The following is a 24,908-nucleotide window of genomic DNA, read 5'->3' as shown; positions in this document are numbered from 1 at the left end:
AAAAATATAATAATAATCATTATTAACATATTATAAATTATTGCAATTCAGGAACTGGCATTTCAAAACTCGTTCTGATTACTGCAAAGAAAAGGCAGAGGATTTTGTTTTATTAATTTTAGGTGCCTTTGTTTTCAACAAAGGGGGGAAAAAGCAGTTAGAAAAATTTGTTTCCAAAAAATAATTACTGTCTCGCTTCTTGAACAGATATCACACCCCTTTGATTCCCCTCAACAGTTGAGGGTCAGCTCCCTCTGTTCTTCATACTTATATGTAAAATCGCAACAAATGTTTCTAAAAGTTAGAAAATGTCTGGACTTGAGAAAAGATGTGAATAAGAGCAGTATCATTTATGCAGAGATTGAACTTCAGACATCATCTAAACCCTAAACATTGGGTACATTCACAATAGAGAAGCAATTCCACTCGGAACTTGGATGGGTGTTTCATGTGTTTTGAAGGATGTACATAAAGGAAAATCCAAACTTGCATGTCTTCTTTATGTTATGTCCTGGTGTGTTTTTAAAATGCAAATATCGTCTTATTCATGGAAATGGTAATCTCTAAGGGTACCCTAAAAGTCTGATGGTAGCTGTACTCAACGTGAAGCATGTGAAATACCAAGCAGAAGCCTCTATTATGAATGTTCTGTAGGTAAATCATTTCAGCATGTAGGTCTGTCAATCCAAGACTTTCCATGAGCAGTCTGTGTATTTTTAAATTTTTCAATGCTTTGAAGTAAATGGTTTCACCCACTTATTTCCATTTTGGCTCCAAACATAATTCCCTTCTGAATGGTTGTTGAATTACCACATCCTCTTGGATCAAATCACAGTGTGCTAATCACATTGAAGATCTGTATACCTTGATACAGAAGAATATGATTTTCGTAGTCAAAATTCCCTCAGGATACAATTCCCTCAGTTAAAATTTTCTAAACAGAGGATTTTTTTATCACTATTTAAACACATCTATTAGACTGGCAATGATCCAACCTAGAGGCCGAGGAAAGACGTTTTTCACTCCTGAGGGACAAGTAAACAGTTCAACTGCCAGAAGAGGAAATTTGTTTCAAGACAGATTTATACAGAATAGCAGCATGAACTATGTTCTACTAAGCCTCAGCACCGCCCCACTGATTTCAATTATGTTTTTGCCAATGGCTACAAAGTCAAGCCACAATACTTATATAGGGATAAGAATTGTTTCCTTGTCCTTTCAGTTGCTAAAATAAACCCAATTAAAGTGAGTATAATTGAAATTAGAAAAGTATGAAATGTCACAGATCTCATTGATTGTTCAGGGTTGTCCAGCAAGGTCGTGGAATAATTTAAAAAAGAACATGAGATACTGTGAGCCTTAGATATTTTCCACCTTCAAAATACATAGACCAAGCCCTAATTTTCATGTTAAGCCCCAAATAAACAGCCCTGATATATAACAAATCATACTTTCTGGTCCTATTTTAGAGTACACTAAACAGATTCATGAACAAACTCTTGGTGTAATCCTCTGAACATTTACTAGAGAGTAATTCCTACAAACAGTTTGGACAGCTGCGTTGGTCTGAAGTAGTACAACAAAATTTGAGACCAATGGCACCTTTAAGACCAATGAAGATTTATTCAAGGTGTGAGCTTTCATGTGTGCATGCAGGCTTAAATTTTTGTTGGTCTTAAAGGTTCCATTGGGCTCAAAGTTTGAAAAATGGAAAGCTTTTGCTGGTTGACCTGCCATAAATTTTACTTTGCAAACCAAGAATCAGCCAAAATCCATCAGGAACTTTAGTTATAAAAATGAACTTTAGTTCATGAGATGATTCATGCGCATCCCTAGCCAAGGTAGAGTAAAAAGGGAGAACCCTCCTCTGGAGGCCAATGGTAGTTCTTGGTGGACTTGCATTAAAGTCCAACAGTACAAACATTAAAGAGATTATGGTTCCATGATCATTTAAATATCTGTGCCTTTGTCTGTAATTAGCAATTATTGTGAAGGCTCAGTGGACAAACCGATTCAAGAAAGGTAGTCACTACTTTTATGACGGATGGGGCACTTTGATCCACTCTTCAGTTGTGTATACAAATCTTTCCCTTCAGTTGAAAAGAATGGGTCATAGCACACATAAAGGAAGACCAAATATACATTGGCATTCATGTGGAGCTCTGATCAGGGTGTAGCAATTGATGCTGCTGTTCAAGAGACTTTTTAGAATGTCTCAGATGCTATGGGCAACAAAATTTGCCATTCTCGATGCTAAAAGATCTTGAAGCCTGTCTTCCCTGCTTCTCAAGATTTGAAATTCCATCCCACATGTGCTCATTATCAAAGACGGTGAAGTTCAAACAAAAAATTATACTTCAATAATGTGCCAAATCTGCTGGAAGACTTGTTAGAAATAAAAATGTTAGAAATAAAAATGAGAGCCCCCTTCTAAGCACAGTGGGTCTGTAGGCTCTCTAGTTGCTAAATCAGGAGAAAGAAGAAGGAATGAGTGACTCTTTTGGAAGATAAACCTGTTTTAAGAAGGATTAAAATATATAAACTGATCTACTCAGTTGGGCATATCTCCTAACTCTGCATGCGCTCACTCTATGCCTGTTAACTATTTTTAACTGGAAAGAATGTATGCTCTGCATGCAGACAGTTGTACTTTAATAGGGATTTTGCGTGTTTAATATGTTGCCTTTTCTAAGCTCTCACCCATTAAGTATATATTTCTGTTCCCTCGCTCTTAATGCTTGCTTCTTCCCTACCGTCTCTCAGTGAGGTTGCCAGCTGTTTCTGGTAAGACCTCTTGTGCTTTTAACTAGTAATGCCTCTGTATAATGAAATATGATTTCCTCCAGGTTGTTGTGAATTTTGGCTGTGAGGAATTGAGTGCCACTTCTTCCCCAGCCATTAGTGTAAACACTGGAGTTGTATAGTGGTTAGATGGCTGGGCTGGACCATAAGAGACCCACGTTCAAGTCCCTCTTCACAATGAAACTGACAAAATGATCACACACTAGTCATTCTCTCTCAGCCCAACTAACCTCACAGGAGTCTGAGAATGAAATGGAGCAGAGGGAACCACGTATTCATCCCCGGACTTTTTGGAGGAAGGGTGAGATACAAACATAATAGGTCAAAATTTTTCTCAAGCACACAAGGTAAAACAAAATTCTCTCTCTGTGTATGGTCAAGTCAGCTACTAATTTTAAAAATATTTATTATTTGAATTTCTATCCCACCACTTTCTGTAGATGTGGCAGGTTACATCAAAATAGATAAACTCCCATTAAACAGACCCAAGAATGCAGCACAATCCCTTGACTACGCTCCCCCATCCTCATCCTTAGCCAGCACTGCAGGGAGGGTTTGCATGATGCTACCATTGTCCCGAGAAGGGGCCCCGGTTCTTCCTGACCCCGGCCTCAACCAAAGACCTGGTGGAAGAGCTCCATTTTGCAGACCCTGTGGAACTTAGGGCATTTCTGCAACCTTTAAATAATAATAATAATAATAATAATAATAATAATAATAATAATAATAATAATAATAATAATAATAATAATAATAATAATAATAATAATAATAATTTTTAGATTTATTCCCAGCCCACTCCCGAACCAGCTTGTGGCGGGTTACAGCGTCTTATAAAATCCCCATTAAAACTCCCATTAAAAGACATCAAAAGCCCAACATGGTGGAAAAACCCATTCCCAACCCCCACTACTAGAGGGGTGCATAAGGAAGTCTAACGGTGTACTGCTCATATCTGGAAGGGGGGCTGATCTACCTCACTGACCCCAGCCTCAACCCTAGGCCTGGCGGAAGAGCTCCGTTTTACAGGCCCTGCAGAATGCTGAAAGTTCCCTCAGGGCCTGCAACTCACCTGGGAGCTCATTCCACCAGGTAGAGGCCAGCCAGGACTGAAAATGCCCTGGCCCTATTTGAGGCTAGGCGCGCTTCCCTGTAGTGAAATGCTTACCTTAGGTAATCGTTATATTGCGGCCCCTCCTTAGGATGTCGCCAACATGCAGTGTCTGGGCAGTAACCAGCTGGCTACATCCTCCATTTTAAAGTGCTAGTTGATGAATCCCCAAAAGTGAATTCACCAATCTGTGTAGTGTTAGCTAATGGAGAGCAACCAGCAGGCAACCAGCGGAGGGAAGTTACGGAAGCTAAAATGTGCTAAAGGCAACTGCCTCGTCCTGCCCTCGCCCCACCTCCCTCTCCCTTGTTCCCAGGGATGGGAATGTCTTTTTAAAAATGCCTAACAACCTGGAGCAATGAATAGGCAGACAAGCATGCAGGCAATGCCAGAAATAATTTTTCTCAATGTCGTAGCACAAAGCATGCTTCTCCAAACTCCCCCCCCCAAAAAAAAATCATCTCCCCCTGACCCTTCTGACTTTGAATTCTGGTGGTACAATCATAAACAGCATGACACCTTCTCAATCCACTGCAGTGAATGGGCTTAGAAAGGTGTAGGTGCATTTAGAGTTGCACTGTAAATCATGGAGACGATTGAATTTGTCCAAATGGCTTTCCACATTTTCGTGATCTGAAATGCAAAAACAAATGAAGTTTTTTGTTTCATGTTTTGATTTTTTTTTGTCATTTACACATCATCGTTGTTAAATGAAATCTTGATTAAGCTAAAAGGTGTTCACCCATCACCTCCATTAATAGCTAAAGGATTGGGGGAAAGTTAATAGCTGAAGCCTGACATGGGCGATGGAGATGCAGTGATGGGCAAAGCAACAAAGGTGACCATTTGGGTAAAACAAAAGGTGGCCTTCTTACCTGTCAGTATCCATGGCTGGGACTGTGCAACAGATCATAGGACTAGACTATGAGGCTTGTAAGACCTTAAAAGGATTTTCATTGAAATGAGTGAACCTGCAGGTATATAATGGGCTACAGAAAAGGACTTGTTTAAGAAACAGGATAGCCATTTATAGATTGGGAAAATCCTGGAGATTTGGGAGAGAAATCTGGGGAAGGGTGGGCAGGATCTGGGGAGGGAAAGGACTTCAGCAGGGTATAATGACATGAAGTTCACCCTCTAAAACAGTCATTTTCTTTGGTCATCCAGAGATCAGCTGTAATTCGACACACTCACCAGGAGGCTAGCTGTCCTGATAACAAGCTGACCATATTACATTGAAAAGGGGGAATGTTGATGTTTTAAAGGTTATTACTGTCCAAACTATATTCTACTGCAGTGAGATAAGAGAAGTTCCCATAGATATACTGAATCAAATACATGTCATTATAACCCCAGAACCATAAGTTCTCACTGTTTTTACAGGTCAAAACACATGCTGGGCTAATTTGATTACTGGGCAAATGCAATATATTCCTCCTGCTATGGAAATCCCAGTTTGTACTTCAGTCAGGCTACTGTAACAAGGCTCAAGCTCTCTTGATCTCTGGGAAAATTTTGAAATTACTTTGAGGGCAATGCTGTAATAATGCTGCAGGATGGAAGGATGATGTTTTCTGAATCCAAATAGTGTGCTAATTGTGAGAAAAGGATGTGTCTTGGCCAAACGACCCAGTGAAATTGGGAAGAAAAGCCACAGCGATACAATTTGGAATATGATTTCTTAATATTCTACTGAAATCAGAGGTCTCTGAAGTTCCTCTCAGGGTGTTAATTGGAAAACAATATCAAGATTATATTCATAAGCAACTGGTGCTCCTGAGCAATTTCAATTAGGGTAGTGTGATTCGGCAGCCAAAGCAACCGTTCCCACCTGCAGCAGCCCGCGGCGTGCCACGAGGGGGGGGAGGCATGGGCACCGGCACACCGGTCGACACACACATGCAGGAGTGCCTCCCCCCCCCCATGGTGCGGCACTGGCTGCTACGGGCGGGAACAGCCGCTTCAGCTGCTGAATCACACAACCCTAATTCCAATATCACAAAATCTGTACTAGTATTATTCACATGTTTGGATTCGATAGTTCTCACATTCCAAGTCCCTGTAGCTCACTACTGTCTACTCTGACTGGCAATGCCTTTCCAGAATTTCAGGCAGCATCTGCTCTTTCCAAACAACTTCTGCCTAAGATCCTTACTAGAGATGTTTGTTATTGAACCTGGGATTTTCTACACCACCACACTTGGGTTGTTTGTAGGAGTTATTAGAAGCCCTTGCTTGATGAGTACTTCTGCAGCATGCCTACTCCCTGATTCTGATGCATTAAATCCTAGACAGTGTCTTGACCTGCCCAGGGCTGACCCTAGTTTGGAAAGCCCTGGGACCCACCAAGTGAGTCACCCCATGAAATTCCATACTGGAACCTGAGTCCCCAAGATCCTACTCCAATACTAACCAGTGCATCATGCTGAAAATCCCTCTGTGTACTTCTAATACTTATAGTTGCACGTGCCATTAAGAACATAAAGGATCATTTTGCATTCTCTTTCCAACAGTGGACAAACAAATGGGTCAGAGAAAATTACAAGCAGGGCTTAAAAGCAACAGTCTTCCTGCCAACAGAGCCAAGCATTAAAAGGATCTGTGATGGCTCCACTTAATTGTTTATGCTAGGCTATTGCCAGCCCACCATACAAACCTTTTCTGCACCGGCGGCACCACACCAGGCTACCGCTGGGTGTTTCAGCCAGGGCATGTTGCCCCACCTCTTCCCGGGTTCATATGGGGGAGCATTTTCCCCACCAGACCCTGCCCACCCCAGATTTGTGCCTCTAGCTGAGGCAGCCAGGGTGGTGAGGTCCTGCTGCATGGCTCCACCACTGGGGGCATTCCTTTTTATTTTTAAGAAGGTATTTGGGTTACAACGCTGCGGAGTCTTCTGGGTCCTTTTTGTCCCTTCCAGGACACCATAGGTCAGGCATAGGGCAGGCAAGGGTCCCTACCACAATGAGTTAGGCCACAATGGCCTGACTCTTCCCTGCCAGATGGCCCAGGCCCAACATAGGCCCTCGTGGTCAAGGAAGGGAACACAGAATAATCCACATTCCCTTGATGCAGGACAACAGAGGGCCTGAGTATATATAGTCATCTCACCGATGTTTTAACAAATTTTAAAAATATATTAAAATTAATTAACTCCTACCCTTTTGGGAAACCCTTCCAGGGCTCTCAAGAAACCCCAGGGTTGAGAAAGCCTAGGTTAGAGTGTTGAAATAACCTACTTTCCCAAGACCAACATAAGGAGGAAGGAGAATAATGTACATTGTCTTAAACATTCGGAGGAAAGAGTAGATAAAAATGGAATAGAATAATGAAGTCACCAATATATCATGAAATCTAGCCTATTACAAAACAGAAAAACCTATATCTTTCCTTGAAACAAATATTTATCTGGCTTCCACTTGGATGTGGACACAGCAGCTGACACACTTTTAACTGACTACCTTACATATGGGTTGGTTTTATAACTTTATAGGGAAAATAATTTCAATTGCAAAAAAAAAAACCCAACCTCATTTAATGTTTAATAGCTTCCTTCCCAGTGGGTTTAGAGGATGGGAGTCAGCTACATTTATTCCTGTCTCCTAGAGAAGCTAGAATAATTTAAAGGAATAAATTAAGTAAATTCCTCAGGAATTTTGCCTTAAATCAGGAGGATTAATTTAGGTATTAACATGCAACAGTATCTAAAACCTTTGCTTACAGTTTACCTTAAAGTATGTTTAACCCAACATGATTAGCCAAGATCAAGCTGGTTTCATGATCACTGGAATTATTAAATTGTTTAAGGATTTTTATTATGTATTTGATTTGATTTATTTAGTCTCTGCTACTAACAAAAAATCAAATCCAGCCATAGTTAGACTTGTTTATGCAATGCCCAACTTGTTGATATGGATGGTTAGTTTTTATGCTGTTAGTTTTTATGCTGGTTATTTTTAACACAGAGTCCAAGCTCTTTCCTCAGGAAAATGACTGAGGAAGCAGAGGCAGACCAGCTCCAGGTCTTCTTGGATAATTTGTCTGTTCTGAATCCATTCAGGCTGGGCTAGGGATGGAAGTGACCCTGCTGGCTTTAGTTGATGACCTAGGTTCTGGCTCATGAAAGCTTCTGTCGCAAAATACTTGTTAGTCTTTTATGGTCCCACAAGAGTCTTTATTGTTTTGCCTCAAGAATGAGGATCTTGAGTGGCCTCCGGTGGGGTCTGTAACAAAGACTCCCTGCTTCCCCTGAAATCCATGCTACCACTGAGTGATTTGATCAAGCCAGGTTGTTCTGCTGCAGACCATTTAAATGAATGCATTTTCTACAGCAAAATGAATTTGAGCCTGAAATGAGAGTCTTATTGAAGCTAGTGTGACTAAACTGTCTGAAGGATATAATAGTTTTGTGGCCCACATGTAAGAAAGAAATGTCTTAGGCTTCAAATGCCCTTTGATATTGTCGAGACCACGACTGAGGTTGGACATTCTCCATCCACCGATTCCAACAGGAATACTTGAAGGGTAAATTTTTGCTCACTTGGCCTACATTAAATAATTTGAAAACTCCAAAGACAGATTTACATAATGGATGAAAAGTGACAATGCTCACAGAGGCACACACCAACTCAAAGGAGACTGAAAGAATATTGGCTAAAGTACATCATTGTAAAATTTCGCTTGCCGAGTAACTTTTAACTTAAGAGTTCTTTGTTAACAGTTTCCCACAGAGTATCAGTCTCTGTCCCCGCTGAGCTGATCTGCAACTGTCTTCTTTCTCTCTTTATAAGTCTCTTCTCCTGTCTGCTTCCAAAATGTTATCTTAACTAGTATTCATAAAGATATACCGGAGAGAGTCTTATCTTTTATAAGAATTATGTTTATAATAAAAAGTGCTTTAATCTTAGGAGGGAGAGGGAGACTACAAAGTCAAATTAAAGTATCCAAAAAATGACAAGAGAGACTAGAACAATCCCCTGTACAGAAAGACTTTAATCAAAAGCGGGGAGATGGTCCTAATGGGCCCAAAATGCTGTAATTAATGTATGTGTCTACTAGCCAATGGGGGTCTGTCCATTTTGATTTTTTAAAAACATAAAGAAATTAAATATTTGATTTTATTATGCCTTCTCTCAAAGGAGCTCGGGGGATAGTGAGCACAATTCTTCCCACTTCTGTTTTATCCTAATAGTATCCTGTTTCTAAACATTTTGAATAAATTTCTCACGGTAACCTTGTGAGGTATGTTAGATTGTAAAAGGGGTGGGGACTAAATCAAGATAATCCAATGATCTCCTTGGCTGGGGGAAATTTAGTCTGGGACCCCCAAGACCCAGTACAACACTCTAGCCATTATACCACATTTGCTCTTTTTATGACAAGCTCATGTGCTATTCTTTTTGTGTATGCAAACCATCCATGAACATGCAAACACATGAACAACCATAATAAGTGACCTGGGTCTGCAGTATTTTCTGTTAACATGGCAGCTAAAAATGTCATGTTGTAATCTCACAATTGTTCACTGAGTACATCTGGGGCCACTGGTAGACATCAAGCATTTAGTGACCTGGTCCTGAATGACTCATTTTAAAATTCAGAACATCTCATTTATTCTACAGAGCAATCATTTGATGTGTCCAGACTCAGTTTAGCGAGCCCTGGACTCAACCTCCATATAGGAGGGAGGGACTCCTGACTAGGGACCCAGATCAGTCAGGGTCCCCTCACCAGAGTCCACCAAGAGCAATGGTTCTCAACCTTCCTAATGCCGCGAACCTTTAATACAGTTCCTCATGTTATGGTTACCCCCAACCATAAAATTATTCAAGTGTTCTTTCACAGAAATTAAACCGAAATTGACCTATGGTGTAAAAATCCATTGTTCATGATTGTGTGTGTGTGTGTGTGTGTGTATGTGTGTGTGTTATACATTGTATACAAATTGGTGGGCACCTTCAGGAGGTGTAGCAACAATGGTGGCACCACCCTTCGGCCAAGTGCATCCTACCCAGAAGTCAAGGGCTGGTTCAGAGTGGCAAGTCCTAAAGAATAACTTAATTAGCATCCCAAGCATGTAGCAGGGAAGCTCCACCGCTCCAGGTCAGAACCAGGAATCTGGCAGAATTGGCCGATGACCCAAGCAGGAAATTGGCTCAGTTAGGTTCCCTAGTGGCAAACGGGTTTTTTTTGAGGGACAAGGGGGGGAAACAGAGGTATAAGTGAGGTTCTAATGATGGATCAGAGAGGAGATGATCAACAGGTTGTGTTGAGGATGGCTGTTTGCTGGTTGGAGGTGAAGGATAAGCATGAGCTATCCCTGCTTTAAGGAACTCTTGAAGGAAATCGAGACAGTGGAAGACCATGGACTCGGGTTGGCAGGGGCAACTTGACATGATGAGTAAATATAAAAATGTAAAAATGCAAGTGAAATGATAGAAGGAATCTATGGATAAGGCTATATTTCTTTTACAATTGAAACAGTTTTCAGATTCAAACCATTCAGCTTTCTAGGATAACCAGACTTAAGATGCTCTCATGCAACCTTTAGCTATAAGTGCATATTGCTTGAAAACGATGGCAGCCGCTGTTCTCATTGACCTTACCACTCAGGCATCCCTCATTGGCTTGAGACATTCATGTAGATCTTGATGCTGGGTGTGAGTGCAGGAGCCCTTACATCAGATCCTTAATGTATTTTTGCTGGTATGCCTGTTCTTCACATGCTGTTATTAAGACATGGAAATCAGAACTACGCGCCAGCCAAAACAATAATCAAAAAGTAAAATGGATTATATAAGATTTCTCAGATAAAGAAAACATTAGTCTTACATGGGCTGAGTTTCTTGAATATTTGGTGTTCAAATCTTTATAGTACTTGAGCATAAATGACAAGACCTCAAAGACAGAAATAGAGATTAAAACAAGTGATCTTTTTTGGGGGGGGGGCGTGTATAGGGGGGGGAACTTGGCACAGTTTTAAAAGACTTTCATTTCATCAAGCCACATGTGCTAACTATTAACGTAATTGTACTCTGTGCATTGGTAACAGACAGAATGAACAATGAATATTAAAACACATTCCTAATACTGGCTGAGTACCTTGGCCAGCTTTTTTTTCCAGAGCTATAAAGGCTTTGGTGTTGGGTAGAAAATTAACAGCAAGCGTGTCATAGGAAGTTCCAGTGAGTGATGTACTGTCCCTGCTTTGGTAGAATCACAGAATTATATTAGAAGGTTCTCAGTAAGAAAATCTGGCTCCGGGGTGTAAACTGTCCGGAGCTTTTATTCCAATCCCAGGTCGATTCAGTCCCTGCCATATACACAAAATTCTGTTTTGATTTTGGGCGATTTAAATTATCCTTCTGCGGCAAGAAGGATTGATCCGGAGTGACCCTACCTTTATTGTGCAATAAATCTCAATATTTGAGTGCTTTTAAATCTCAATATTTTAAGATTTGGATTGAGAAAGCAGGCTGTTCTGAATCTGGGCTCTCCTCCGTGGTAGAGACGCTCTGATTGGCTAAAGGTGGCCATGTGACAAGCTTGCCTTAAAGGAGAAGACCCTAATTCCTCTCAACTTCTGTTGGTCTTAGATTTTTTTCTCCCTCCTCTGGCTTCTTCGATCCTCTCCCTCCCCAAGAAAAGAAAGAGGCTCCCTGCTTGGCTCCTCCCCCCTCAGGGCCCCTCCCCTTCTCGCCCCCTCCAGGCCCATCACTGGCCATTGGGGGGGGTTGACATATCACCCAATAAATGTTTAACAAACCTTAAAATATATTTAAAATAATTAACTCCTACTCATTCGGGAAACCTTCCGCAGCTGTCATGTAACCCCAAGATTTCATGAAACCCTGGTTAGGAAAGCCTGATGTAGAAGAATGGAGAATCAAACCCGGTTCTCCGGATTGGAGTCCTGTACTCTTAACCACTGACCACTATTACTTCTTGTTTGTTATTCTTTTATGTTCTTTGTTTTAGTGTATTGTGAATCACAGCTTTTAATGCATTATCTTGTTAGATTATCATCATCATCATCATCATCATCATCATCATCATCATCATCATCATCATCATCATCATCATTAACAATAAAATCAGAGTCCAGTAGTACCTTTATGACCAACAAAGATTTATTTAAGGCGTGAGCTTTCAAGTACAAGTCTGAGGAAAAGTGCTTGCACTCGAAAACTCACGCCTTGAATAAATCTTTGTTGGTCTTAAAGTTGCTACTGGACTTTTATTGTGCTACTTCAGACCAACATGGCTATCCATTTGAATCTATTATTAATAAAGTATTGAATAAATATATTTTAAAAGAACTCCGTTTATTAGTCCAAGTTTGATATACTTCAGTATTCTGTTTCTAACCACTGTTAGCAACATGACCCTGCAACAGTGGGTGAGGCTGATAGAATCTTAAGCCTTTAATAATTATCTGCACATTTTGTATTAGTGAAGTTCATATGTGAGTCAATTAAGTGTTTGAGATTATAAAGACCGTAATAATGTACATAATTGATAGTACATAAAGTCTATGTTAATATACATTAAGATACAGTTTATTATATTTGTTCCTAGTTCAAATTTTGGTTTCATTATGGATTCATATAAATCGGCATACACATGTTTTTGATTGGCGCTGGCTTATTTTCCTCTTTATGTCAACTGCGAACACTAAGGGAGGAGAACAGAAATAGTCTGATATTTCAGAGTCTTGCTAACCAAGCCCCTATCACAGAGTGAATAAACTTTGCATTAACAAGGACTTAAATAATGCTAACTTGGAAAAGTTATTTCCGCCCTTAAAATCAAATAACATGACTTCAGTTTTAAAAAAAGAAGTTTTATAAATTTTCCTCTGGTGGAAACTTGGCCCAAGAATCATGTGACAATATAGTGTGGCACAGCGACTGAAAAGCCTCCAGTCCAATTCTTACCCACTGGCTTTACTCCACCCCAAATTTTATTACACCTTCCAAGATGACCAAGAGTGACACTCCTGGTCCCATGGCACAGATGGTAATACCATCACAAGGAAATTATTTTCCTTACTGAATATCAACTATCCAAAAACTAACTGATTTTTTCCTCAGAAACAGGATAGCATTCTTTCTTTAGCTTTTGGGAAAATAGTATTGACCTGATTTTGAGCATATTTATTTCAGGTTAAAGATTATTTCAACAATTATATATTGAACCACAAAGATAGAAGAAGAAGAAGAAGAAGAAAAGTTGGTTTTATATGCCACTTTTCTCTACCCAAAGGAGTTTCAAAGTGACTTACATTCACCTTTCCTTTCCTCTCCCCAAAGCGCTACAGTGAAGCAATTTTTGCGGGAGTGTTGCAGGAGTGTTGCAGATTGTGTACGTCATTGTGTGTAACGTAAAAAAATATAGCGTTACACAATGGTAAGACTTCAGCAACATTAGCACTGTGCGGAATGGCCCTGGAATTACACACAGATATAGTGCTATATTCTACTTCCCAATCCTGCAACCACTAGATGGCCCACAATAACCCTGCCCAGGGAAAAAGTGTGCTGAAAAAGTGTGTCACCAGCACTTAGTGTATGATATGGAAATGGGTTAGGCAGAGTCTTGTGTATTTTCATCACTGCTGGAGGTGCCTTATGCACTATATGACTGGGATGTATGTGTGTACATGTCTCTGTGTGTGAGAGAGCCAATAGTAAACTTTTGTTGGCATGACAAACTAATCCTTGCATGGAAATCCCATGGATGTTGTGGGAATTCATCTAAATAACTCTAGGCAGTGACTTCAACTACCTTTCAGTTATGAGTGAGCAACAAGATATCCCAACAAGTTCTCTTCCTGAATGGGAGTGTATACTATACATATCTCCTAAATCTGGTAGGGTAGCTAACAGCTTGGAGATAGAAAATGTCATGCCCCTATAACAGAGATCAGTTCTCTTCCCAGGTTCCACCTCTACATCTCCAGGGACTTTCCCTCAGTAACTCTATAGCCAAATTAAAAAGTTGAAGGATGTTTGAAAAGGTTGCAGTCTATTATCCCACAAAAGTACCTTTCCCTCTAGCTTGCCAGCTTTTAAATGGGTCCCTCTTGCTATCACTTTAAGATCAGTTTGATCTGCAAGCAGTCAGGTGACGTTATTTAACTTCATTCTATGAGAAACTTAAATTTGCTGATTAATGCTCATTAAAACACTATTTAGGGGACAGGACATTTGGCAACCATATTTGGTAATTGCAAACTGTGATGGCCAACTAAAACAGTGAGGTTTCAAGTAATAGCAACAAGTAAGTGAAGGATTAAAATTCATCACTAAAAGGGAACTTAAGTGATAGGCAGCTCCAAGCACTCTTATTGATCAGCAGCAGCTGAGAATTGATATAGTAGAACTGATGTGCTGGGGGAAGTTTATTCTGATTCAGAGAGAGCTTTCTGATAGAACTTGCCTGTATCTTAGTTTAACATCTGCTCTGATTAGAATTTTAGTCAAGAAAATAGTCTTTACTAAAAGCTGAAAGTGTTTGGACAGTGTTTGAAGAACTGGGACAGGAATTTGAAAGAGGGAATTTAGGCAGTGAGTAAGACTCCCAATTCAGGCCAAAGAAGAGGAGAGAGTTCTTCTAGGGATAGAAGGTGGATCCTTGCCCAATTAAAAAGGGGAAATCAGGTATGAAGATACTGATACTTATAGGAAGGGAAATTGGAGGTACTAGTAGAAGGATATCTGCCTTCAAGAAAACAGAGGCGTTCAAGGAGACTAAATAGACAAAAGAAAAGCAGATATGCTTTGAATAAACACAGTGACAGAGTAAAGAAAACTCAAATACTTAGAAAGAGCCTCAAAAACTTTCTAAAGCCTGTAACTGAGAAAATCTAACTGTAAAATATGTATTTAAAAAGTTGAATTCCTCATTCCAACTACCCTTTTCCTCTTGGTAAAATAAAATATTTTGTTTGTTGATTGATAACAACATTCTCAGTGCTATTCTGAAGAGAGTTTTAAGAAAAAAGGGCTCCTACACAGTCCAAAAAGTGTCAGGACTAATTTAAACCAAAAGATCTGCTAGTCAAAGGATGGGACAGTCAATTTCATTTTATATCAAACAAGCCATGCTATAAGGGTGGCTCAGTCTTTGAGGAAACATTTGATTCTGGATGGAAAATTTATCTCAGAGTGGGGAAATGCACGGGGATTCAATGTAGCGACCATACTTGTACCTCAATGCCTCATGATGGCATGAGTCACCTGCATAAATTGTTGCTAGAAATTTCCAGAGGACTTCTAAAATGGGGACACTCAGTGGCATCTTAAAGCCCAATAACATTTATTTCAATATCAGTTCTGAACCACACCTTGGGCACTTTCGCACATGCTAAATAATGCAGTCTCAATCCAGCAACCATTCGCAAGTGGATTTTGCCATTTCATATAGTGAAATCCCGTTGCAAAGTGCATTAAAAGTGCATTATTTAGTGAAAATTGAAAGCTTAGTTAGACTGGATTTGTAATAGTAGCCAGGTACTTTATGGATTAATTCACAGTGCTTTGTGAATTAAAAAATACCATTCCAGTGGCAACTGAATGTCAAGAGAACCAATAATTACAAACTCAAATGGCAGTTTATATCACAGTGGGCTCCTTCTTTATTACACATTCCCAGCTCAAACTTCATTGCTCATTCACGTCTGATAAGTAAAAATAAGATGCCTTGGAAATTGATTTTATGGCATGCAAAGAAGAGGGCTGATATTCTAGAAATTCATTGCTGTCAAGCTGCAGAAACTATTCTTCAAATTTCACATGAGAAATTTCAGCCCCCGATTGGTAGGGAGGACATTTCTGTATGACGTCTGCTTTTAGTGACCAGGAGTGGAGACATAAAAGGCCGTTCATCCTCTCTGGTGAAAGAGATAAGTGACAGAGTCATCGGCATTAACTCTGTAGTAATAGCAGCAATAAGTACTGGGTATGATTTGAATCTCTTGATAGTGATACTGGGATGCCAGAATATTTATCACTCCATTAAGAGAGGCTGTGCTTAGCTGATAAGATGACTACAACTGATGGAGTCTACCTGAAGACTGATGATGCTGGGACTGATTTTCAGGCGTCCACAGCCGATTGCAGGGAGCATTGCCTTAAGATCAGCCTGCCATTCATCAGAAAAAAATTATACAATCGACTGCCTGGAGCAAGCATGTGGAAATAAATACTAATGGCAAAGAGTTTCATATATATAACTGGATAACCCATCAGGAAAGGAACACTTTCACCCAATTCCAGGCAAAGGAGAGTGAAAGAGCAAAAGAAGTGAACAGATTAATTCCGTGAGTTATTTCTCCAGGGAGTAGCTGGGTCAGGTTTATGCTGGAGAAATGAAGTCATTCTACCGTTATCACTCACTGTTATCGTTTTTTTTTTTAAAAGCCCTGGCGTGTCTGTGTGTGTATATATATTTTGTGTAAGAATGATGACTTCTTACAAGTATTTTTCATATTTCTTGGGTCAGATGAGGTGCGTGAACTTTGTCTTCAAGTGAGAAAACTAAAATTTATTTCCCTTTAAATTCATCAACAGCTATGATTGAAATGTGGAATTTGCTGCCAGAGGATGTATAGAGATGGCCACAGAAATAAACAGCTTTAAACAGGAATTAGATTTATGGAGAAGACTCCATAAGAGGAAACTCCACATTCAAAGGCCCTAGTCTTCTGAATCCCAGAGTCAGGAGGCAAGATGATCTTTATGCCCTGCGGACTGATGTCCAAAGGAACTGGTTGGCCACTGTCTGAGGCAAGATGCTGGACTAGATGGACCACAGGTCTGAGCCAACAAGACTGTTCAGCCTGGAGAAGAGGAGGCTGAGAGGGAGGACATGATTGCTGCCTATTTGGAAGGTTGTCACTTAGAGTAGAGCAGGGAAAGGTTCCTGTTGGCAGCAGAGGATATGACCCACAGTAATGGCTTTAAACTACGTGTAGAATGGTACCAGATGAATATTGGGGGGGGGGGATTTCACAGTTCAGCAGAGGAATCGGCTGCCTAAGGGTGTAGTGAGCTCCTCCTCACTGGCAGGCTTTAAGCAGCGGCTGGACAGATACTTATCAAGTATGGTTCAGGCTGATCCTACATTGAGCAGGGGGTTGGACTAGTTGACCTGTATGGTCCCATCCAACTCTATGATTCTATGAGAATCTGTTTACATAAGATTCAAAGTACAGCATAATATGCATAGATAGACAAATGGATGCGGAATCAGCCCGGGACAGGTTTGTGTGGCTTCTCCATTCCTGGTGCAGTTGCCAAAACAACACAGTGATCTTTTCCAAAACTTCACAGCAGAGCAGATTTGAAGAAATGCTAGAGAAATTCAGGAACTGCACTAATGGCATATTACTGTAGGGAGGATGAAGAAGGGGGGGGGAACCTGCTTCCCAAGAGCATCAAACCCAGGGCAGACAGCCTATGTGAAAAGTGTCTCCCCAGTTCTACACAAATAAACATTCACTTCTGTCAGAGAGATACTTTTGAGCTGAGCAAAGGCGCAGAAAGCAGAGCAAGGGAATGTCTCTAGTGAAGATTAAATTGTCTATATCGAAAATTAAATTGTAAGCCAACCCAAAAGGGATTAGTCTATTGAAAATGCACTTTCCCCTCTGTACTTCCATAACAATTGCAGCACTGTTATCAGCACAGATCAAACAGCTAGGTAATTAGATAGGGTCTCAAAACATGAGTTAAGGAGAAAGGAATTTGCCTCAGCCTCTTGAGCACTGGAGTTCTTCTTGGCTCCTGGTAAAGATACCAGACCTGAAGTTCATTGTGAAATAAAAGCTGTCTTTGTACTGACACCTACTTAATGAGAGATGTATGTGATGTAACAGTCTTTTTTTTTTAAGTAGACATTTCTGAATGAGAATCAGGACAGAAGTCCATTTCCTAATTTATGTATAACAAATGTCATTAAATGAGAGGTTGGAGAGGAAACTTGGCCTCTGAGACACAGGCATTTGTGATCTGAAATGTATGGACTGATGCTGTTCCCTCCTGAGTCTGTAACTTGAAGGGGAATGGATGATTTTGTGCATGGAATGGTGGGTTTGCAGTCTGCTGTTGAATTCTCTTAAGGTTGCCAACTCTTGCATGGAAAATTCCACACAATTTGGGGGTGGTTCCAAGGCAGGGTGGATTTTGGGGAGGGTACAGAATTCAGCAGAGCTGTGATCTATGATTCCTAGGCCAAGCCTGGCTGTTAGTGGGAGGGTTGAGGGCTGGGAAAATGAGGGGATGAATGACACTGGATGCATCACAATGACCGTTTATACACTGGAGGTTTCATGCCAGGCTGCAGGATGGAGCTTTAGTCATGGCAGGTTGCCTCACCTCTTCTTGCATCCACATGGGGGAGCATTTGGCCTGGTGCACTTCATCTGCCCCCAATTAGTGCTCCTGCACGGGAGCTGGGGCAGTGAAGTTCCCAGTGTGTAAATGGTCAATATCACTTCGGTGAAATAGCAAGTGATTTAGGATAGCTCAAGGAATCAGGAAGCACTCTATGATAAAACCATAGCATTTCCAGCAATGCCTAGAATGCTCCTACACCCCAAGAATTGATGTCATAACACAGAGAACTTCAGTGGTTTTGTTCTTAATTTCTTTCACTGCTGCTCAGAGTGGCTGCAGGCAAATGAGGCTGCCTACAGGCAGTCCTGCTGTGGTGCCATAGAGACTGTCCTTTGAAGGTGTCATTTCTTTCAAGGAGAACAGATTACTGTGGTCTTGAGATTAGTTATAATTCTAGGAGAACTCTGGCCCCATTTTGACATTAGTAACCCTGTGCTGGATCAAGGTGATAGGTTGCATTGTTCAAATATTTCCCTGTGGAGCAATCCTACTTAAATCTTGCCTCCCACCCCTCCCAGAAACCACTCCTTATACGTGAAAAACAAAAACAAAGGGAGAGAGAGAGAGAGAGAGAGAGAGAGAGAGAGAGAGAGAGAGAGAGAGAGAGAGAGAGAGAGAGAGCTGCATTATATCTCTCATTCAAGACAAAAAGCAGCAGTCTAGTGCTTACTGAAAAGGTATAGCAGCTAGAAGGGGGCTTTAGATTTTGTTTTGTGGTTCAGTTTTCACAAAGGTCAATGTAAAAGAAATACAGGGTTGTTTTCATTGAATATCTTATTCTTATGTTCATTAAATTAAAAACTTTGAAGAAGAAGAAGAGTTGGTTCTTATATGCCACTTTTCTCCACCCAAAGGAGTCTCAAAGTGGCTTACAATCGCTTTCCCTTTCCTCTCCCCACAACAGCATTTGCTGGCAGGGGGTCATGGGAATTGTAGTCCATGAACATCTGGAGGACCACAGGTTGACTACCCCTGCTTTAGAAGAAACCTTCGTTTGCAATTTACAGTGCAGTTCTATGGCTAAACCCATTGAAATTGTCTTAGAGTGGCCCAACTGTACACAAGTGGTAACGAAAGAAATTCCCAGGTCTCCCTATACAGATAACCCCCAGAAGCAGCTTTGGTTTATCTCACTGGAGACAAAAACATCAATCTAGTGCTTATTGAAAATGGGTGGCAGTTGAAAGGAGGCTTTACATTTTGTTTTGTGGTTCAGTTTTCACAAAGGTCAAGGAAAAAGAAATACAGAGTTTTTTTCATTGGCTATCTGAGACTTAAATGACAAACTGGGGGGGGGGGGTGTTGGATGAGAAAATTCCGCATTTTTCTCTGGGGCTTATAAATAAATCTGCAATAGCAGGAGATAAAATATTAAACGACACACATTCACTAGGACATTAACAATGAATCCACAGGTAATGAATTTTGCTGTAGGCTGTTTTCCTACTGTTGTTTTCCTTCACCATTCAGATCATGGTTTTTAGTAATTAAGTTTCCTGTTTGGGCTTATGGCACAAATGCAGTGGTCCAGAAGCTCTGAAACACAGTTAACTGAGCCAGTAACATGGCCCTAGAGGCAAAAAAAAAACCCTCCTTTGCAAGAAGGGGGAAAAACAACAACAAACACAGCAGTCTAGACTCACAGACTGCTGCAGTGAGAAAATTTCAGACTGTAGTTTCCCTGCACAGATATAATCAGCCACTTCCAATTACTTATTAGCCCCAGACAAAGAAAATAAGGCCCACTTTCAGAGATCCGCTACATTCTGAAAACCAGTAAGGTTTATGCATCACCACAACACTTTGTGCTTGATGGAACATACATGGTGAATTTGAGTAGTTGCTGGTTGAAACCTTGATAGAAGTCTATGAATGTTCAAACAAATAACAGATGCTTCAACATCTATCTATCTATCTATCTATCTATCTATCTATCTATCTATCTATCTATCTATCTATCTATCTATCTATCTATCTATCTATCTATCTATCTATCTACCTACCTATCTATCTACCTACCTATCTATCTATCTATCTATCTATCTTCTGACGTTGCCATTTCCTCCAGGGGAGCTGATGCCCGGAGTCTGGAAATCAGCTGCAATTCTAAGAGAGCTCCAAGCAGCACCTGGAGTTTGGCAACCCTTTGTTGCCCCCCCCCCCACTTTTATCATGAGACTAAGAACAGAAGAGCACTGCCAGACCAGTCCATCTAGTTAAGCCAGCCCTTTTCCTCATAGGGAAAGTGCTCTAACCCCTTAATCATCTTAGTTGCCCTCTTCTGAACCTTTCCCAGTGCTGCTATCTTTTAAAATACAGCAATGAGGACTGTGCACAGTGTTCCATATGAAGCCATACCATAGACCTATACAGGAGCATTGCAATATTAGCTGTTTTATTTTCAATCTCTTTCCTAATAATCCTCAATATGAAGCTCACCTTTTTCACCCTAGCCACATGGTTGACATTTTCACTGAGCTGTCAACGACATCTCTTTTCCACTCAGTCTCTGCCAGTTCAGACCCCATCAGCATATTGTTTGGGATGCCCCTGGTCAGGCCTGATTCAGCTATAGGCATGCACAAAGAACATCACTAATTAGATTTCCTATCTCAGATTATTAAACCGCTGGCGAGAGGTACATCTCAATAACAACTTAGGTTTGTTACAGGTATAGTACACAAGTGAATATGATCAATCTCAACTCCTATTTAACTACTTATTACAACATAACTATTGCATTCCTAACATTGACTAAATCTGCAGAAAACCACAGTATTGCATTGATTAAAGGAGGATAATCACATGAAAGAGCCTCTTGTGGCTCAGAGTGGTAAGGCAGCAGACATGCAGTCTGAAATCTCTGCCCATGAGGCTGGGAGTTCGATCCCAGCAGCTGGCCCAAGGCTGACTCAGCCTTCCATCCTTCCGAGGTCAGTAAAATGAGTACCCAGCTTGCTGGAGGGTAAACGGTAATGACTGGGGAAGGCACTGGCAAACCACCTCGTATTGAGTCTGCCATGAAAACGCTAGAGGGCATCACCCCAAGGGTACCCTTACCTTTACCAAATCACATGAGTCTAGAAAAGTATCTCATCCCAAAGGAAAGCAGCTCACTAGCAAGGATCCCCCTTTGAGAAGAAGCTCTCCATATTTTTAGGATTTTAAAATCATTACCCAAGAATAGTTAACTGTCCCACTTTATAAGGGAGAGCATTCTTGGCTTAGAAACTATTTTATAATTTCAAACACCATACAAGAGTAACAATACCTGAAATGTGTTCTTCTCTTAGTTTATTCTTGCTGCTTTTTATCTTAAAGTCTTTTAAACTATAGTGAGTGTAAGATTTTCATAGGGATATATTTTGGCCCTCTGCTAATACATTGTATCATCTTCATGCCATATCTTCAGTTATGTGAAACTGGATACTTTTGCCATTCTTAGGTGTTTCAGCGAATTACATCCATCTATATGGTTTAGGTCAGTGGTCCCCAACCTTTTTATCACTGGGGACCAGTCAATGCTTGAAAATTTTACTGAGGCCCGCGGGGGCATAGTCTTTTGCCGAGGGATGTCTCCGCTGCCGCCTGAGCCCCTGCTCCACTTGCTTTCCTGCCGGCGCCCCTGACTTCCCGCCAGTGTACAACTCCTTACACTTACCTACTTCTATAGAGGTGTAGTAAGAGAGTGTAAGAGCAGCAGCCTCTAATCTGGAGAACCTCACTCTTCCACATGCAGCCAGCTGGGTGAGCTTGGGCCGGTCTTGATTCTCTTTGAGCTGTTCATGCAGAGCAGTTCTGTTAGAGCTCTCTCAGCCCGACCTACCTTGCAGGGTGTCTGTCATGGAGAGAGGAAGGAAAAGTTGTTTGGAGGCCACTTTGGGACACCTTCTGTTAGTGAAAAGTGGGGTATAAAGAACCCAGCTCTTGTCTTTTCTACTTTGAGCTTCATTTGCTATTTTGTGGCCCATTCTCTCAATTTAGAGACATCCTCTTGGACCACTTTAAATCTGCCTTTGTTTGTACCATACAGAATAATCTGGAATCCTTCGCAAAGGTGAACATTGTATGTTCTGGGCTGCTATGAAATCAGGAAGACAGAGTTTCATCTGTGGATCCTTTTCCAGAGTTTATAACTTGCTGTATGAGGTTTATTTGTCCAAAAAGCTGTGCTTCTTGATGTTCCATTGTTCTCAGCCACTTTTCTTTATAAGACAAGATTGCCCAGTCCAGAAACCCAGCTTTAACACCTGTAGATCAGGGAGACCCTAGGCTGTAATGATGTTTTGGCCCTGCATTGTTCGAGACAGGATTTACCTCCTAGAGAAAGAAAGCTGAGTCACTGACATATAATTTGCTGCTCCACAACTCTGAAAACTGCAAAGAGAATATTCAGGCCTGCTCAAGGCCTTTCTCTTTATATTAATGGATTAGATATATACATTAATTTTCAGGGATTCTGTAACTTTTATTGCAGCAGTTCCATATCATTTCTGGATGAGATTCAACTGTCTTTTAGTTACAGCTCTAGATGAATTTTTGAGGCAAATACAGATGCTAAAATGACAGCACCGCTCTCACATCCCTCAATCTGGTTTGAGTTTGATTTATGCTACTTTCATAATTATTTTCTTGGCTGCTACTGCAAATTTAGTAATGCCTAATCTGAAGCAGCTTCAAGTGTGTAAAGTACGAATTTTCGTATATCTCTATTCTATCCCCACCGGATGGAATACAGGTTGGTTCAGTACCAGTGAGATTCTGCCACACTCTCAAACAGAAAGCTCTCTCATTTTCTGACACTGCTAGCAATAAACCTATCTTCAGCTGTCTATATTAAGCATTTTAGCTTCCTATCTGTTCGGTGAGTAAGAATTCTGACACCCTCAGCGAGGACCTAGTGTTTCTATTAACGCTTACGTATGATGTATATGTATAGGCTTTGTTTAGTGGGCCATTTCATTCTGTCTGAGGAGCTATCTCACTGATGCATGACAGCTGTCTAATCTGCTTATGTAGCTAGGCGCAACAAGGTGAGATAGACGTGACAGTTCCCGTTGGGTGGATTAGCACGTCTGACATCAGGTCACTCTCTAAACTGCAAGTGTCTGCTAATATGGACAAGGACAGGGGAGCAGAAAGCCCCGTAATCCCGTGCCCCAGGCACATGAAGGCTGAGCTGGTACCTCAGCTGCTTGTTTGACTCCTTCAGGCCTCCAGAAACAACAGCTGAGAGAAAAATCCTTTCTTGCTGCATCTTGCTGATACCAAATGCACTCGCCGAAGAACAGCTATTGTGTGGTTTGTCTGATTACAGCAGATTCAAAAAAAAAATGCGGTTTGCTATCCCTTGGGAAATTTTAACCTCAACATATTAGGGTTTATTTTGAAGAACTGTAGAGAGAGTTCAGAGTTTTGCCCACGTTAAAAAGGGAGTGGGGGAACATGCTAGTTATGGTTTGAAATGCTGAATGGAAGCATCATGTTCATGTTGATGCTGCCATCTGGAATTCATGATAAATGTTGAAAATAATGGTTCTGTATTAAAAAGCCAATTAAAGCTGTTTCGAAAAACAAAATCCATGAGCTACAGCTTGTACAATCGTGTTTAATACTGACAGTTACAGATAACCAGGAACTTTAGCATAACAACAGTAAGTTCAGCTTGAGCAGAACTTTGGTGTCCACCATTAATATTGATGTGTTATATAAAACATTTAGCAGGCAGCCAAAAGACATTGTTAAGGAAATGGTCCTTCATCTTAGTGAAGGTGAGTTTCTAAACATTCTAAATCAAGAAAGAATCAGAGAAAACAAAAGGAGAGAGAAGCTTCAGGTAATAAGATCTCATCATGTAAGTTGGGTGAGATGGCCTTCCATGGTAAATGGCAGGGGTATATTTATTTCAGAGACTGGCTGATCTTGCCCAGGATGAACAAAGCTCTGATTCTTCTCTTGGATGATCTTCCGATACTTCCCTTGGATGTGGATAGAATGCCGATAAAACAGCAAAGGTGGCAACCTTCATTCAAATTACTACAGCCTCTACTTCCTCCTCCTTATTACAAGGCAAGGAATTTTTATATATCCCACAAACTTTTCCTTCCTCTTTCATTTGTGGAAGAAGCTGGTACAGAAAGTACTCTGCTTCCTTTAGCATTTCTAATCTCAAGGCAAGGCCTAGAATTCTCCCAGAATTACAGCTTATCTCCAAGCTACAGATATCAGTTCCCCTGGAAGACACAGCAGCTTCTGAGAGCAAATTCTATGGCACCACATTCCCACTGAGATCCTCAACTCCCCAAACTCTACCCTTCCCAAGTACTGCCCCAAACATCCCGAAATTTTGCAAGCTGGAGTTGGTAACCTTAGCTCTCCCCTCAAAGAATTCTCATACACATGAAGAACTAAGGCTATAAAGTCAACTGGCTGTTTTGCAGTTTTCACAATTAGAATTTCCTGCCTTCTCATGGAGAATGAGCTCCACCATCTTAACTGGCATAGCCTGGGCACATTATATCAAGCCTCTGCATGCATAGATAGCAGAACCTGGGCAGCATATCTGTTTTCTAGAACAGCTCCTTGATTGTTGGTGC

Source organism: Paroedura picta, chromosome 11 (genome assembly GCF_049243985.1).
Source record: "Paroedura picta isolate Pp20150507F chromosome 11, Ppicta_v3.0, whole genome shotgun sequence".
Classification (NCBI taxonomy): Eukaryota; Metazoa; Chordata; class Lepidosauria; order Squamata; family Gekkonidae; genus Paroedura; species Paroedura picta.
Note: the sequence above shows the minus strand (reverse complement) of the source record.